Source organism: Gigantopelta aegis, unplaced genomic scaffold (genome assembly GCF_016097555.1).
Source record: "Gigantopelta aegis isolate Gae_Host unplaced genomic scaffold, Gae_host_genome ctg6178_pilon_pilon, whole genome shotgun sequence".
Classification (NCBI taxonomy): domain Eukaryota; kingdom Metazoa; phylum Mollusca; class Gastropoda; order Neomphalida; family Peltospiridae; genus Gigantopelta; species Gigantopelta aegis.
This window is the reverse complement of record NW_024534877.1, coordinates 14398-33235: the sequence shown is the minus strand read 5'-3', so window position 1 is coordinate 33235 and position 18838 is coordinate 14398. Positions and strand designations below refer to the sequence as shown.

General features: G+C 34.8%; 2 pseudogenes; both read left to right on the top strand.

Moving 5' to 3' along the window:
• Positions 1-308: 308 nt before the first annotated feature.
• LOC121366568 lies at positions 309-9516 on the top strand (annotated as a pseudogene).
• Positions 9517-10227: 711 nt separating this feature from the next.
• LOC121366567 lies at positions 10228-15563 on the top strand (annotated as a pseudogene).
• Positions 15564-18838: the final 3275 nt, after the last annotated feature.

Genomic DNA, 18838 nt, shown 5'->3' with positions numbered 1-18838 from the left:
AGGTATAATATAATTATAAGTGTATTAATGTTCTTATCACAGTCTGATGAATGGCATTTACTTGTTTTGTGAGGAATATGGTGTTCGAAAAACTTTTTAGCCCTCAATGGGAGGTAAGTGTTAGATACTAATAACACACTTAATATTGTGTATTTTCAGTGTCGTCATGGAGCCCTTGCCCTCAGCCTTGAGAGAGATCATTAAATTGCACGGAGATACCGCTGAGGGATATCAGCCTCAACACCTCAAGAACAAGTATACATGTACTATTGAATATAATATGTATGATATACCACTTGTTGTCATAGCGATCACTGATGACACAACAGTGGCTAAGTGATGGTGCTATTCGTCTTCTTTGTGTCTTTGCACTTGATAGATTTGCAGACTTTGTATCAGATCAGGTATACAATAGTGACCACACACAGAGTACTACTAACCACATGTATTATTATCCATGTGTATAGGTTGTTGCTCCAGTCAGAGCTACTTGTGCACAGGTCCTGGGAATTGTATGCAAACAGTTAGAAGATGAAAGATTGAGAAAAGTGATGGATATATTGTTAATTTTAGTGCAGCAATTGCTATGGGAAGTACGTCATGCTACTTTAATGGGAATACAACATATATTAGCAAGCTAGAATGGTTTTGTTACTTTATACTATAGTATTTTAAAAAATACCTGTACTATAGGATCTAGCAGCAACTAGTTTACTGCCATTAGTTGGTGATAGTATTCTCAGAGCATTACAGGATGCTGATGATGATGTTAGAGCTGTAGCTGCAGGAGCATTGTTACCAGTATTGATCAACTTCATACTTCCTTCAAAGAAAAAAAAAAGTGCAACAGATTTTGCATTATTATTTAAGATGTTGTTATTCTGTAGGTATTGCCTCTTGTTCAAATTCTCTGGGACAGTCTTCTTCAGTTTTAGATGATTTTATCAGCATCTACTAGTGCTGTTATGGATCTTCTTTCAACACTGCTGACTTACTTACCTCAGACTCAGTCCACAGTAAGTGAGACAACTACTGTCAGTAACTATTGATTGTAAATAGTAAACAAATACTTCTTTTGATTAGTGAGGTGGTTTCACAGTTTCCTTTATATTTTCTCTAGCAATTGGCTTTTCCTTGCTCTCTGACTCAGCTCTATCCAATTTTGTACCTCGTCTTTTATCCATTTCTCTCTCTCACACCATTTCAGCTGTACGTGGTTCATCTCAGGACAATAAAGAATCTGTGATGATGGAAGATGTGAATCCACTAGTCGCTGGGTAACTGGGATATGGATAGCTTAATAGTGTCAAATCTTTCAGAGGCTAGCACTAGAGGGAGACACCTCAGTGCTAAATATAGCATGATTTGATGTAAGTATATGTGAACTAACTGTTATTTAGTATTTGTATTTTTTTAAGGTATGGGAAAGGATGTTAGCTCTATGTAATGAGAGTAATCTTTCGTCAGTACTCTCTGTTTATTTAATGCAATTGGTTAGGAGTATTAGTTACACCCAGTTCTATGGCAGTAGAAACAATCTCTCCTGGTAGGACCTCTATCAAGAAGAGAAGTAAGTTATAATGAGAAAAGAGAGAGAGATGTCACTTTGTTTTATGTGTGGCTAGGGAGGCTCACTAGAGAATTCTACCTTGGAGGATTTTAGGTATTGAAACAGTTACTATTAAAAGAACAAGCTTCATTTACTGCTAGAGTAACAGTATTAAGTGAGTTCATTGCTTATTCATACAAGGATTGTCATTAGTATAATAATAGTAATGTTATAATTACTTTCATCTTTCACTTTTCAGGGCACTGGGCCTACTGGCCAAGAAATATCTTCATCTTTTTCTTCTACCACTAGTTGATAGTTTGAGACAAATGGTTGCCAGTATTAGTTCCACATATAAAGTATTATCAGCACTGTTAGTGATCTCATGGGGTAGTTGTCCACCTGATATTGCTGAAAAGTTAAAGACAATCTTAACTGAACAATGTCTATATGAAGAAATGTCACCATTTCTCCTTTCTCTTCAAAAGGATTGTCATGTAAGAGAAATGGCATTATAAGGAACCCTTTAATTGCAGTCTTATGTATAGCTGTTCATATTACATACATAATATTTTTATTGTTCATTGAGCACATCTCTACACTACTTTATTGTAGGTACTTATCACTGCTTTAGAAAAGAAAAGGTGTGGATGCTAGGGTGGAGTTAATCCTAGGTTTGTTTTAAACTATTTGTAACTTCTTGTATATAATTTATGTATACACAGTGTGATATAATACTGAGTTTGCTGTTCAATTAGCAACAACCACTTATACTACTGCAATGAAATCTCTAGTTCTCACACCAGAAGAAAAACAGGTTAGCATGACCAGTATGTCTTGATTGATGCTATCATTTATCATTCTCAAACTGTTAGGATTTTGAGACCTTTCACCGAAATCTCCTCACTACACATTGGGTCAGCTTCAAGAACAGTGTCCAACCCTCCAGGGAAGGGTCCAGGTGTGTGTAGCTGGCTCTCTCATTACTCTATCCAATTTGCCAGTAAAATTGAATCCAATAATACGACCTCTTATGGAGTGTCTCAAAACACAAACAGACTCTTACTTGCAGTCTTTATCAGCTCAATGGCTCAGTAGTCTATTGGATATATGTCATGACAGAACTCCATGTCCTAATGCAAGATCATTAAAAATCTCTGCAACTATCTGTGTTGTGATGTCCAGCACACACATCCATACAACCCAGTCCAGTCACCTCATTCTCTGACATCCAACTCACTAGTAGTAGAAATGGGATCTCCTATTGATGAAGAAGACCCTGGGAAAGGTAGAAGTAATTTTGTTGTGCATGGACTTGGAATGATGGCATTATTTCACTTCAAAAATCCAATACAAGGTAAAGTAACTGTTATTGCAATGATTTCACAGTATATGTTTTTGGAATATTGGGGCTCTTAATACAGTAATTGAATATTATCGACTATTTTAAGTATGAGATCAGAGCAAGTGTTTTGAATGTAGATGGTGCCTTAATTCATAGTGTTGTCCTTAGTGAGAGGTTTTTGTGTATATATGTATGTATGAAGCTTATTTCTGTCTTCTTCTCAGACTAAAAAATCTACTCGTGGTAGACGAGGACCTGGACGTCCCTCAGCAGCTATGAAAGAAGCTCTTGCAGAAGCCAACAGTGCAGCTGCTAATCAACAATCTGTAAGAATATAGTCTTTATTGTAATTACTAATACAATCATTGTATTAGTCGCTAGATATTCAACGACAAGGTGGAGAAGTAGCCATGACATCTTTAGCTAAACATTTTGGTTCTTATCTTTTTGTAAAACTACCAAATCTTTGTGTCTCTTATAGTTGATCCACTTAACCCACTTACCAATGACCCCCACTTCAAATTGTAATTAAAATTGATTGCTACCCTCAGTATTATTGTGTATAGCTCTTAGTGATGACTTATCAAAAGATGCACAGACTGTAATCAATGGATTACAAGTTTTGGAGGTATTAGCACCAGTTACTAATGTTTGCATTAAAAAGAACAGGTATAACTTTAATATTATCGTTCATTACTATAGTCTTCTTCTATTCTAGTTACTCTCATTGTTGCCATCATTGTTGTCTTGTATCACTTCCTCTTTTTAACTGCCATCAGACATATGGCTGCAAGATGTACAGCTGCTCTAGCTCATTTAGATCTTCATGAAACCATGAAAGTAAGAACCTAGAAGGAAAAATGGCTTGTGTTCTTGGAGCTTACTTCCTCAGTTGTGCATTGATGGTTCAGTGTAGAATTCTCGCCTGTCCACGCGGGAGGCCCGGGTTCGATTCCCGGTCAATGCATGATGTTTTTATTTTTTGTTTTTTGTTACATTTTTTCCCTATTTTTAGTTTTTCATGGACAAAATTTTGCCTTTTCTTGGTGACTCTAGTAACAACATACACAGACAAGGAGCTATTGAAGTCATTGCATGTAAGAAGGGTAACTACCTTTTCTTATTACATAGTGAATACTTTATGTAGGTCTTATAGACACCATTGATTTAGATCTTCTTTGCTATGTCGTACTACTAGTCATGCCAGTACTAGGACGAATGAGCGATCAAAACATCGTGATGTAAGACTTATGGCATCACAATGCTTTGCTAAACTTGTCACTCTTATGCCTCTAGAAGTAATAAGAGCACAATTTTTACATGTATTATTTATGCACTCTTTTTTCTATAGTCTGGCATATCAAGTCCTTCTATGATGCCAGCTCACTAGCTGAGAGACGCAATGAAGAAAGAAAGTTCCTTGAACAGTTATTGGACTCTAGTAAATTAGACAACTATCGTGTTCCAATACCCATTAAAAGCCGACTTAAGAAAATATCAACAAGTAAGATAATTGAACTTGTAATGAGGGAGTTTGGCAACAAATGATTTATATCTCTTTTTAGGATGGTATCAATTGGTTAGCGTTTTTGAACAAATATAAGGTCCATGGCATACTTTGTGATGGTATCCTCTCTAGGTAGTATTGTGTATATAATGATAACTTATTAGTGTTAATATTATGATATTCTACTAACTAATATTATATGTATATATTTATTAATCCCTGCCTTGACTCAATACAACAGATATGGGTTTAGGTAAGACACTGCAAAGTATATGTATTGTAGCTGGTGATCATTATGACAGGCAACAAAAATATAAGGTAAGTACTTCTATACTATTGGAGAATGTCCCTATATCTGGTGGAAGAATTTTCTGAGTTGTATATTGTATAATCATGAGTGGTTTGTTATAGGTGACTGGACTTGTTGATTGTAAACCTCTGCCATCCATTGTGGTATGTCCTCCTCCATTGACTGGTCACTGGTTTTATGAAGTGAAGAAGTTTTGTAGCAATGAACATCTTCGACCTTTACATATATGGGTCCACCGTCAACAAGATCAAAGTAATTTAGTTAATTTTTTGATTATAATTATCTATTTATTTTCTATAACAAAAGGTTACAGAAACAAGTCACTAAAACATAACCTCATAATTGTTTCTTATGACATTGTTAGAAACGACATTGAATTTTTCAAGTTGGTTATCTTCACTCACCTAATGTATCAATACCAGTATACTATACTACTGTAACTATACTAGTATACTAGTGTACTTATACTAGTATCAATACCAGTATACTATACTACTGTAACTATACTAGTATACTAGTGTACTTATACTAGTATCAATACCAGTATACTAGTGTACTTATACCAGTATACTAGTATTAATACCAGTATACTATACTACTGTAACTATACTAGTATACTAGTGTACTTATGCCAGTATACTAGTGTACTTATACCAGTATACTAGTATCAATACCAGTATACTAATGTACTTATACCAGTATGCTAGTATTAACACCAGTATACTAGTGCACCTTTACTAGTCTACTATTTATTATTACAATTACATTTTGTTCTCTTTCTAATAGAGAGATACATTGGAATTACTGCATTTTGGATGAGGGACATGTTATTAAGAATACAAAGACCAAGTACAGTAGCTGCTATACTGATAATACTCAATGACTCATCTCTTTTAGATCACTAAAGCTGTCAAAATGTTAAATGCTAACCACAGACTTATACTGTCAGGCACTCCAATTCAGGTACAATACCAGTTAAACCTGTTTAATAACTAGTTATGTGGTTTGTTTCTAGAATAACGTCCTCGAGCTTTGGTCATTGTTTGACTTCTTAATGCCAGGATTCTTAGGAACAGAACAACAATTTAACGAAAGATACGGTCGTCCAATCTTCTTAGTAGAGATGCTAAATCTTCATCCAAAGAACAAGAAGCAGGTGAAACAAATCATTTTGAATAACACAATTAAACATGTACTATATATATGTCACAATAATATACAACAATGCAGCAGCATTTACTAGACCTAATATAGTTCCCACTGTATTAAACACAATACAAGCTAGTATACACTTTCTGCCTTGTTTGATAAAACCTTGTCTAGTGTATTCTGCTCCCTGAAATAAAAAGGTACCAATTTAATTTATGGAGAATAATATGATATCGCTTCTAGCATCACATGGAATTATACTGACAAAGTTTGAGCGTAACTTTATAATGCTGAAATCAATTTAATGATTTAGTGATAATTATGTACTGACAGGAATTGAGACAATGTGATTAACATTTAGTTTTGCTTGTCAGCTTCTTTACTTACCACATCTGCTAGTATATAACCTGGTATAGTACAGATTAGTGTAAGAGAGTCCCCACACTGCAACACAGAATTAACAGAAATAGTGGCCACAGCTCTATGAGTGATGAATTTATCTCCATCAAGGACAACGTAACATACACTGAGGTATCGTAGCTCCAGAACATTTTTTCTTTACTGTCACTCCTCTGACATGACAGTGTTTTACTGGTTGAATACTGCTATATTAAAATATTTATACCGACAGTATGTTTGGTAATTGACACATTAATATGTATTAGGAAGTATTCATACAATATAACTGGTTAATATATAGATATTAGTTTTCTACTTACCTGCCTCTGATTTTATTTTTTTTTCTCTTCTCTGTCAAACTAGAGAGTTGATACAATACCGTGTGTGTGTATGTGTATCTTGTGTAGGTTGTTGTTTTCCATACATTAGGTTTATTTTTACACATATTATTAAGAAAGACACACAAATTAAGTATAAACATAGATTGTTTGTTGATTAACACAACCTTTAAGTTCTGTATACCCTCTTACTTGTCTGTCTGTCTGTCTGTTGGACATCTGTCTGTGTACCCATGTCCACATCTGTCTGTCTGTCAGTATGTGTCATGTCTAATTCTTTAGGTGCTCTTGCTATGGAAGCTTTACATAGACAAGTTCTTCCTTTCCTACTTCGAAGAATGAAAGAGGATGGATGTCCTACAAGATTTGCCCTCCAAAAATCATTCAAGATTTACCACTGTGATCTCAGTCCATTACAAGTACATACATTATGCACATGTTATTGGGAGCTGTTATTGTACAAACATTATTGTATTGTTGTTATTGTATTGTGTTGGTTTTATTGATGAAAGGGAAATCAGACATCAGATAGAGCAAAGTTTTTAGACTCTAATACCAAAAGCTTTGATTTAACTTGCAATATTGACAAATGTTGTTGCCCCCCCCCCCCCCCCCCAACCTTATTAAATGACAACAATAATAACTAATACACAAAGAAAACACAAGCAAGTCATATAATCTTAAGTTGACTGATCATATGATGTACATGTATTAACACTACAAATCATTGAGTTTATTTGATGATCTATAGATGGTGTTAACTTATCAATAGTCACAACTTTTTTAAGGACTTTTGAAAACATCAATTGAGCATATAATTATTAAATAAACAATACCTCTGAGTTCCAAACAATGTTCATATCAATATCATTTCTCTTCTATTTAGTATTATTGTATGAAGATTTGCTCAGAGTCGCAGCTCGGCAAAATGTAGAAGAGTTATTTCTGAAGAAGACAATAAAGAGATGGTCATTGAAGAAAAGGAAGTAGAGTAGCTGTGCCTGAAAAGAAGAGGAAAGTAGACTCCTCACAAACACATATATTTCAGGTAACTTTGTGAAGTTTTCAAAATATAGAATGATGTCATTGTTATTTTATAGGCTTTACAATATCTTTCGTAGGTCTGTAATCATCCTGTACTTGTGGTATCACCAGATCATCCATTGTATAATAATGTGATGCAGTCTTTGTCAAAAGAGAACAGTTCATTACATGATATTAATCACTCAGCCAAACTGCTTTGCTCTCAAGTAACAATGTTCACTGTTGTTTACTTTCTTCTCTCTCTCTCTCTCTCTCTTCTCTCTCCTTCCTATCAAAGACAACTACTCCATGAATGTGTATTGGTACCAATGAAAGTAATCTAGAACAGGAGGCATGTCTTGGTGGAGAGCTGTAGTGAGCCAACATCGAGTACTCCTCTTCTGTCAGTACAAGACAATGTTGGATATTATTGAGAAAGAACTTTTTGAAGTAGGACATAGAATTATAGCTCTGTACTGTAAATAACATGAAAAGAGACAAGTAATGATAGTTAACTTCTGTTCTAGAGTTCATATGCCTACTGTAACTTATCTAAGATTGGATGGATCTGTTCCTGCTAATAGTCGACACAGTCTTGTTCACAGGTATATAACATATAAATTATGTCAATGTATATTGTGTGTTCAGATTTAATACTGATCCCTCTATTTGATCTTCTTCTCCTGACAACTCCTGTGGGAGGTTTGGGACTCAATTTGACAGGAGCTGATACAGTGATATTTTTTTGAACATGATTGGAACCCCATGAAGGACTTACAGGTATGAACGTGACCTGTGTGTGTATGCCATCCATTGTATAATTGAATTAATTATATCAATGTGGGTTGTATTGTCAAGGAATGTGCTGAACAGTAAACCAGCTGATGATATTAACATTTTTCTCATGATCTTTCCAAAAACTAATATGGGAATAGAATGAGAGAAATTTATGTTGTGTTCATGTGAGCATGAAATAAATTTGATTGTCTTTGCACACATGCACACACACACACAGGCTATGGATAGAGCACATAGAATTGGTCAGAAAAGTCGTTCATGTCTATCGTCTTATTACAAGAGGAACACTGGAGGAGAAAATAATGAGGTATAATCATGTCGTCATGACAACACTCAATTATTTTTAAACAATAGGCAGACATTATAATGATACAAGTAATTACAATAGTTATTGTTGTTGTTATTTCAGTACACACTCTCACTATATTATTTCAATGCTTCTGAGGTCAAAACAAACCTTTCAATGCTAGTTGAACCTAGTATCTAGCAACAACAAAGTAGTGGGCTGTAAGGAGTTATGCGTCATTGAATGAAGCCTAGTTGTTTCTGCTAATTTACCTTGTAGTAATATGCTAGCGTTAATAATATGTAATTATGGCATATTTTGGTCTAACACTTGCCTAGTTCACTGATTGTGTTTGTAATAATGAAATAATTTTACCTTATAAATATTTAATATGATCTGTGTAATATGAAGGAAATGTATGCATCCAAGGCTACATTTTATGCATCCATTTTGCTAGTAGTTTTTACTCCAATGTCATGTTAACTTTGTTAACTATTAAATTTAGTATAATTATTTTATTGTATATTAAATATATTAATCTACATGAATACTACAACAATTAAACTATTACTCAATAATTGGACAAAAACATGTACTTATTGTAATTGTTTAATATTAAGTTCACATGATATTTACTAGCTGTAAGAGTAATCATTTTGTTATTGTTCATTAGGATTATGTATAGCATACGGATTCTAGAACACACAGTACTGTTATTACTATTTGTATCTTTCTTTTCTCCATAGCCCTACAAAAAACGTTTAAAACTCAATATTGTTGCTAACACAGTGATCACGTCAAGAGAACTCTAGCCTGTCTTTCTATGAACACCTCCGACTTCCTTGATCTCTTTCAACTTGGAGGAAGAAGGCAAGGTACTACCCAATCTGACACCAGACCAGTCCTGATGGGACCAAACAGATAATAGTGGAGGGTTGAAGACAGTTTAGATAACTTCCAGAACTTGGGATGAAAGTTTGTATCATAATGAATATGATTTAGGTACCTTATGAAAAACTTTGCAACCATCTAGTAAATGATTAATAGAAATTTTGTATTGTATTGTTATATCATTTGGTTTGGCACTATTAAATCATTAACCATTATCTATATTAAATGCCATCAGTATACATTCTGCATATATAAACAGCTAGTTAATGTAACATCAATCATGTTGGTTGGTTGTCATTGGTATTGGATCCATTTACCAAGAGAGTATTTTTATGCCTCCAATGAATACTCTATTGTGAATTAATATGTCTATTTATAAACAGCTGGGACATATCTGTCATTCTTCCAGAAAAAATATTCATCACTATATAAACAGCTAGTTAATGTAAATCAATCATGAATTATTATTCATAGTATGACTAAATAATTGTTTGCAATTATCAGTTGTAGATCACGTGACCACTGTGCACTTAGTCTTGAGGGGTGTTAATAGACACTTAGATTCCAATTTTGTTGCAGACGTAGATTTAGTGCTGGTATTGGAAGAGAAGTCTCTTTCTCAGGAATTCAACATGACGGATACACAAGATTTGAAGTATTTGAGTGTTGATCGTGGTAAAACTCCACGATGCTGTCGCACAAGCTGAATGGGGCGAAGAAAAAAACTTATCTGGGAATGCCTCACCCCAGAAGCAGGATTTGTTCCAGGCTCCATCAAAAAAGAAAGAAGGAGACATGTTAGTTGTATAGAATTTCAAGATGGAGTAAAAGAAAATGTCTCCAAAGATGAAATCCAAAAAATGAACCCGCCTAAATTTGAAAAGGTTGAAGGACATGGCTGAATTATCATTTTGAACGAAGCATCTGTTCTTCATAATTTGACAGATCGTTATTATTCTGGTTTGATCTATGTGAGTTAATACATCAATATTTTAATGACTAGAGTTCATATGCAAATGGATGATATACAATGGACATACAAAGCAATACCTTATGGATACATAAACAATTAATGGACGTATCAAATATCTAATTGTATTGTGTCTTATCAGTTAGATCTTACATCCATATATGGAAATCTTAGTTTTGAACCAAGGGAAATATTTTAATTTACTCTCTGAGTGACAGCATCTTGTTATTATTTTTGTGGTCTAAATAATACATTCCGATCATATTTTTAACAATAAGAAGCTATAATTAATAAATTTAGTAAACCTTTTATCACTACACTTATACACAAGAACGATGTCTTTAGTACTTTCTTGTCTGATAGTGGTTTCTTGAAATGTACTATGTATGTGGGGGTCACTTTATATCACTTCTCACTATCTTACTTCTGAAAAGAGATAATGCCTATTGTTATGTTGGGGGAGGAAATGGTTACCAGTAATACTATAACAATAAAATGTAATTAGTATGTTAAACTTATAGGAAATATGATACCAAAATGTTAATAACACCGACAGTTTAACATCAGCAGCTGTATCTTTACAATATATTATACTATGTTGTAATAATGTTATGTAGTGATTGTGTTTATAAGTTGCATTCACTATACTAGTACATTCTTTTAATGAAACACCATGTTCTTAGTAGGTAGCATTTCCTTAGAGGAAATTATCATGTTTAAGTGCAAATTTCGCAACTCGGAAAGCAGCTGTCAATAATTTTTATGAATTTAAGGTGTATTTTTTTGACAAATGTAGCCATCACATATCACAGTAGAATTGATCTAATCATTACAAAATGGCTACTAAATTTATCAGGCTTCTTCTTCCACAAGAAGCATTTAGTTACTTTGTTGTTGGTTGCTATAGGATACTAGGAAGTACCTTGTTAACATTTAACAGTAGTATCTATATCAACAATGGAGTCTCTATCAGTAGAACAGATGTTGACTACATACCTTAAATAACTATGGGTTAAGAGCTTCATCAGTCAAGTTATGACAAATATGAACTATTACAACTGTTCCACTCATCTTCTGCTTCTGAAATTTTAAACAAAAGTGCTGTTATGCCTTTATTAGTCGTAAGGGCTAAATTTACTAGTTTAATGTCAATAGAAAGTTTTTTTATTTACAATAGTATACTAGAACGTTGTATAATTTACTGAAGTTTACTGATTTTTTCCTATTTTACAGACTTATTCTGGGTCTATTTTGTGTTGTTGTTAATCCCTATCGTATGCTACCTATATATACTGATCGTGTAGTTGACCTCTATAGAGGAAAGAAGAGACATGAAATGCCACCTCATGTCTATGCAGTCACTGACCAAGCATATCGTAATATGTTATTGGACAGAGAGGACCAGTCCATTCTTTGCACGTAAGTGTGCTAGTTGTCCATAAGTGTTTAACAGTTTACTAACAATGTTACTGAAGATTTACTATGATTTACTAACAATTTATTAAAGTTTACTATAATTTTGTAGCAGTTTACTAACAATTTACTGTTTAATGAAAGATTTACCCGCTATTTATTGAATGTGTATTTCTTTCTTACAGTGGGAGAATCAGGAGCTGGCAAGACAGAGAATACCAAAAAAGTTATTCAATATTTAGCTATTGTAGCTATTAGTGGATCTCACAGTCATCCCAAAGGAAAGGGTCCCATACGACGTACCTCAACTAGTACCTCACTGAACATAAAGCTGTCTCACGGTCACAAGGGTGAATTAGAGGCCCAACTACTTCAAGCTAACCCCATCTTGGAAGCTTTTGGAAATGCCAAAACTGTCAAAAATGACAATTCCTCTCGTTTTGTAAGTTAATTAGATAATAGTAATTTACTCACTCATGCTTCTTATTGGATGTACATGTACATCATTGAGTTAGTATTTCTACAGAATCTGTAGTTCATGAGCTACAATATCAATACAATATAACAACATCGTCTATATCATCAATACACTCTCACTAGTGGGTGTTGTAACATTTTAGGGAAAGTTTATTCGAATAAACTTTGATTCGTCTGGACATATTGCAGGAGCTAATATAGAGACATGTATCCTCTTGTTTTAAGATAAGAACACTTGATCTGAGAGTGTTTTGGAACATTAGACAATTTAGTACAATAATTGTTGACTATAATGATGGATGGAGAGGATATGGATAAACAAAATAAGCACTGAATAGACTGAGAATTATATTATTTTTTGTCACATTTCTTAACTAATAAATAATTCAATTTATTAGAGAAGTCACGTGCTGTTCATCAAGCACGGACGAGAGAACATTCCATATCTTCTATCAGGTACAACCTTTCTCTCTGTCTATCTTTCTTTCTTTACAAGGATTATTTATATATTATAAATAATCTACAGGTTCTTAATGGCATGGATGCCAAAGAAAAGGAGGAATTCTTCTTTCAACCTGCTGAAAAATACAAGTTTTTATCAAATGGTAACTTGCCAGTTGCTGGAATCAATGATGCTCAGGAATACGAGGACACTAGAGAAGCCATGGATATAATGGGCATGCCAGAGGAAGAAAAAGCAGGTTAGTCTCCCTTCCTTTTCAACTCTTCACTTATTACTCTCTCTTCTTTCACTAGCTGTATTTCGTGTTTGTATCTGCTGTTCTTCAATTTGGAAATAGGGAATTTAAACAAGAGAGAACTCTGATCAGCCCTACTAGTTGATAACACTGTAGCTCAGAAACGATCAGTAAATTGTTGAGTATATCTGTAACTGACTTCACTAAAGCACTACTGAAACCCAAAAATCAAAAACTGGTCGTGAATTTACAGTGAAATCTCAAAAACAGGAACAGGTTAGGAAGCATAGATATACTGTGTTATCACAATATACAATAATGTAGCAATGATACTCTGAGTATTAACTTATTGCCTTTGTTTTGTGTGTGTTTTAGTTATGTTTAATTTCTTCAACAGGTGGAAATATTCCTCTCAAGCTCTAGCTAAAGCTTTGTATGAGAGAATGTTTAAATGGATTGTCCATAGAATTAACAATCATTGGACAGATCTCTTGGTACTGGGAGCTCTTTTATCGGATCCTTGATATTGCTGGCTTTGAGATATTCAAGGTAAATCTAGATGGGCGGATGGAAGGAAGGGTGGACGGTGAAGATGGATACATAGGCAGATATGACAGACTAAAACAGCTGAATGAGGACAGATATATTAAAGAATTCCTTGATTTAAAAATTTAAGATGTACTATGTGACATGCTATATTTCTTGTCCTATCTACTTAATGAGATTTAGATTTCTCAGTACACTCACTTTAATTACATTATAATGTTCCTGCGTTTTAGATGAACTCCTTTTGAGCAGTTGTGTATAAACTATACTAACGAGAAATTACAACAACTCTTCAATCACACTATGTTCATTTTGGAGCAGGTCAGTTGTAGTGAGCAGCTGCCACATCTTGTGACACATGTTGTCAGTATTGCTAAGGTTAGTTAATATAGAGAGAATAGTAAACCATTAGCCACATGTTTATATGTGTATATTACTTAAACGTATATAGATAGATGTGTTGTAGTTTCAGAAATGCAGTTTAGTTTTTATAGTCAAGTAGAGTGTTATTGTCATTTATAACATTATAATCTTAAGATTGTCAACAAATGAAAACTTTCTGTTTCAACTTAAACTTGTGATCTCATTCATTGTATGTACTGTTATTGATAACAGGAAGAGTATCGCACTGAAGGTATTGAGTGGACTTTCATTGACTTTGGTCTGGATTTACAAACCTTGTATTGATCTTATTGAGCGTCCAATGGGTTCTTATATCTTCTGGTATGAAGAGGTTGTTGTTTCCTAAAGCTACTGACAAAAGTTATGTTGAAAAAACTTCTCGAGAGCATGCTCAGAGAACAATAAATATGGAAAACCTGACTTCCGTTCCAAAGCAGATTTTACTTTGGTTCATTATGCAGGCAATGTAAGTGACCTTTGAAAAATTTAGAATGAGGTGATTCTCTCTCTCTCTCTCTCTCTCTCTCTAGGTGGACTACAAACTGTGACCATTGGCTAATGAAGAAACATGGATCCACTCATGTGACAATGTTGTACAAATTATTTGCAAACTCCACAGATTGGTTTGTAGCTACTCTGTGGAAAGATATTGCTAATGTAGTTGGAATGGGAGTAACAGGTTAGCTTAAAATAATGAATGAAGTGATATGATGGAAGATAGACAAAATAAAATGGATATATATATATATTTTTTATATATATAGTTGATTTGTATTATTGTAGGCTCAATCTGAAGCTAAGTCAAGCTTTTGGTGCTCAAAGAACACGCAAAGGAATGTTCCGAACAGTTGGTCAATTGTACAAAGAAAACAATTAAATAATTTGATGGTCACATTGAGACAGACACACCCTCATTTTGTACGCTGTATCATTCCCCACCATGAAAAGAGGGTAGGGAAAAGTCTATTTAAATTTTTTTATTGATTTGGTTTCATCATTTTCAGGCGAATAAGATAGTTGCTCCACTTGTTCTCAGATCAATTAAGGTGCAATGGAGTGCTGGAAGGGAAATTAGGAAAAAAAAAAAAAAAAAAAAAAAAAAAAAATAAAAAAAAAAAAAAGGGGGGGAAAAAAAAATTAACAAAAAAAAAAAAAAAAAAAAACAAAAAAAAAAAAAAAAAAAAAAAACAAAAAAAAAAAAAAAAAAATAAAAAAAAAAAAAAAAAAGGAATTGTCGTTTGGGTTTTTCAAATTCGAGTTATGTTCCAAGGAGTTTCGTCAACGTTACGAGATTCTCAATCTCAGTGCATACCAAAAGTGTTTTTTATGGACGGCAAAGAAGCTGCTGAAATGATGTGAGAAATAAAAATGGCTATAATTTTTATGTTTTTATTTCTCTTCTTTTCAGTTTGAAAGATCTGATGATCTTGAGCCCGGCTCCTATCGTATTGGTCCACAGTAAAAGTGTTTTTCAGGGCTGGTGTTCGTTCTTGCACAACTGGAGGAAGAGCGTGATATAAAACTCACTCAGATTTTGATTGGTCTTAGGCCCTTGTAGGGATTATATTGGAAGAAAGTAGGAAACAAACTCCATTGTCAAACTTTATACTGTCCTCCTTCATTTCCTTTTAGGATGTTCCAGAAACGTGTTGAACAGAACGCGTGCTATTCGCATCATTCAAAGAAATGTTCAAAGTTATTTGAAACTTCGGAAATTGGCAATGGTGGCGTCTGTCACTAAAGTAAGTCCACGCACCTCATCACTCCCACACTGTTTTTCCTCCTTCTCTCACTACTTCTAGGTTAAGCACTCCTTTCAGTTACTAATGCCGAAGAACAAAGAGAGAGATGGAGGAAGGAGATTAAGAAATCATGCAATATGAAGAGCTTAAAGTGGAGCATGATGAATTAGCCAAAAGAATGAAGCTTGTATTGATTAACAATAAACAACTTGAAGATCAAAATCGTTGAAGAGAAATTCCTCACACAAGAAGCTGAAGAGGTGTGGTTACGCAATTGATGACATCATAGAAGAGTTATATATAGTAACGGATGCTATTTATACATTTTTATTTTTTTTATAGATGAGAGATCTGTTAGCACAAAAGAAATCCTGAATTAGAGGGAATGTTTAGTTGATATGAAACAACGAATGCGGACAATGAAGAACACAAAATCAATTACTGTTTAGCTGAAAAACAAAAAACTAAAAGTTAAATACAAGAATGGAAGAACCAGTAAGTCATTACCAAGTAAGCGTAATAGAGAGTCCCAAATGATGCTACAGTAAGGGACCCAACATGCACTACAATAAGGACTCAGCATGCACTACAATAGGGACCCAGAATACACTACAATAAGGACTCAGCATACACTACATAAGGGACTCTGCTACACTACAATAAGGGACTCAGCATACACTACATGTAAGAGACCCAACATACATTCCAATAAGGACTCAGCATAACATTACAATAAGGACCTAGCCATACATTAAAATAAGGACTCAGCATACACTACAATAAGGGACCCAGCATAAATTAAAATAGGGACTCTGCATTACACTACAATAAAGGGACTCAGCATACACTACAATCCGGGACCAAGCATACACTACAATAAAGGACTCCGCATACACTACAATAAGAACTCCAGCATGCACTACAATAAGGGACTCTGCATACACTACAATAAGGGACCAGCATACACTACAATAAGGGACCCAGAATACATTAAAATAAGGGACTCTGCATACACTACATAAAGGGACTCAGCATACACTACAATAAGGGACCCAGCAGACATTAAAATAAGGGACTCTGCATACACTACAATAAGGGACTCAGCATACACTACAATAAGGGCTCAGCATACACTACAGTAAGAGACCCAACATACATTCCAATAAGGGAACTCAGCATACATTACAATAAGGGACCTAGCATACATAAAATAAGGGACTCAGCATACACTACAATAAGGTACCCAGTCATACACTACATAAGGACTCAGCATACACTAAAGTAAGAGACCCAAATACATTCCAATAAGGGAACTCAGCATACATTACAATAAGGGACCTAGCATACATTAAAATAAGGGACTCAGCATACACTACAATAAGGGACCCAGCATACCATTAATAATAAGGACTCTGCATACATACAATAGGGACTCAGCATACACTACAAATAAGGGACTCAGCATACACTACAGTAAGAGACCAACATAACATTCCAATAAGGGAACTCAGCATTACATTACAATAAGGGACCTAGCATACATTAAAATAGGGACTCTGCATAAACTACAATAAGGGATTCAGCTACACTACAATAAGGGACCCCCCGCATACAGTACAAAAAGGGGCTCTGCATACATTACAATAAGGGACTCTGCATACACTCCAATATTGTATTTATTTATTTTGTTAGTAAAGTACTTTATTTTCCTACATTCTTAGATTGGAAGAAGAAGCACCATCTCAATCAAAACGCTTACTCAAGAAATGCGACTGGCTCGAGAACAGGCTCCAATTGGTCTGGAGGAAACATTACTTTTAATGAGTGACAAAATTAACAAGTGGTACCCTCGTATTTCCACAATGATAACGTCTCACTATATTGGTATGTAGCCTCTCTCTCGTGAAGCAACATCTTGAGAGATAAACTTGCAACGAAAAACTCAAGTCACCTCTTGAACAAGAGGAAAATAAAGCCAAACAAGAACATCGTCACGTTGGGCAAACTTAAACAAATGGCAGCAGAACGCGACGGAAAAACCTTGAGAAAGGAATCCAAGGTAAACAGACAGTTCTTTAATCTCTCTCTCTGTATTCAGATATTTCTTTAGCCCACCCCCTCACGAACGCGACAAGAGTAGATAATGAGAAACGCAAGCTCCTCAAAGAAATTGCTGACTGCACGGGAACAATTAGCTCAAGCTAAACAACGTTTGAAGATTGTTAGAATCACAAGTAGCTAAATTAGAGACTGATCTCGCTGCTGTCATGCATGTAAATAAACGAAGATAGCACTAACTTGCTTGTATCTTTTCAGAGCTGATAGTACGCAGCTGCAGAGCGAAAACGGAAAGAGAAACGAGAAGTTAGCCACACAACTCCAGGAGACACAGATGAATTTGACGTGAAGAGAGCTCGTAACAGTCGGAAAAGCACAGAGACAATTGAATGAGAACTGTGATAAATACGAATCTTAATAACCAGCTTCTCTACTACTGCTCAAAGAGATTCGTGCACAACGATAGAGGTGAATTACTGCGTCTTAAAAAGCACTCTTGAAAAGAGACTAACTGCACATAAGCCCCATTGCTAGGAATACAGAAGCATTCTCTGCCATACTAACCAAAAAAAACACCCTCAATGAACAAATTGAAAATGCCACGAAGGTATGTAATTCTCTACATTTTGAGTATCAGGCATGATCAAATGTAACTCACATGAACTAAAGTAAAGTATTCATTTCTCGGAGGCTAAATTCAATGTTAGAGAAATCAAAGCATAATCTGGATCCTGAGAGAGACACTCAGTTGCGTGCTGACCTCACAGGCACTGCTCCATATAGCCGAAAGTGATAAACGTCGCCGTGCGTGGAGTCCCAGCTTAAGCGAGGCCTCAGTCCGCGTGTTGCTGAGATACTCCAAATTCAGGCACTAACCAGTCAGAATGATAAAATGAAGGTTGAAGTATGTGGATTGTGGACTCTATGACACTTCCTC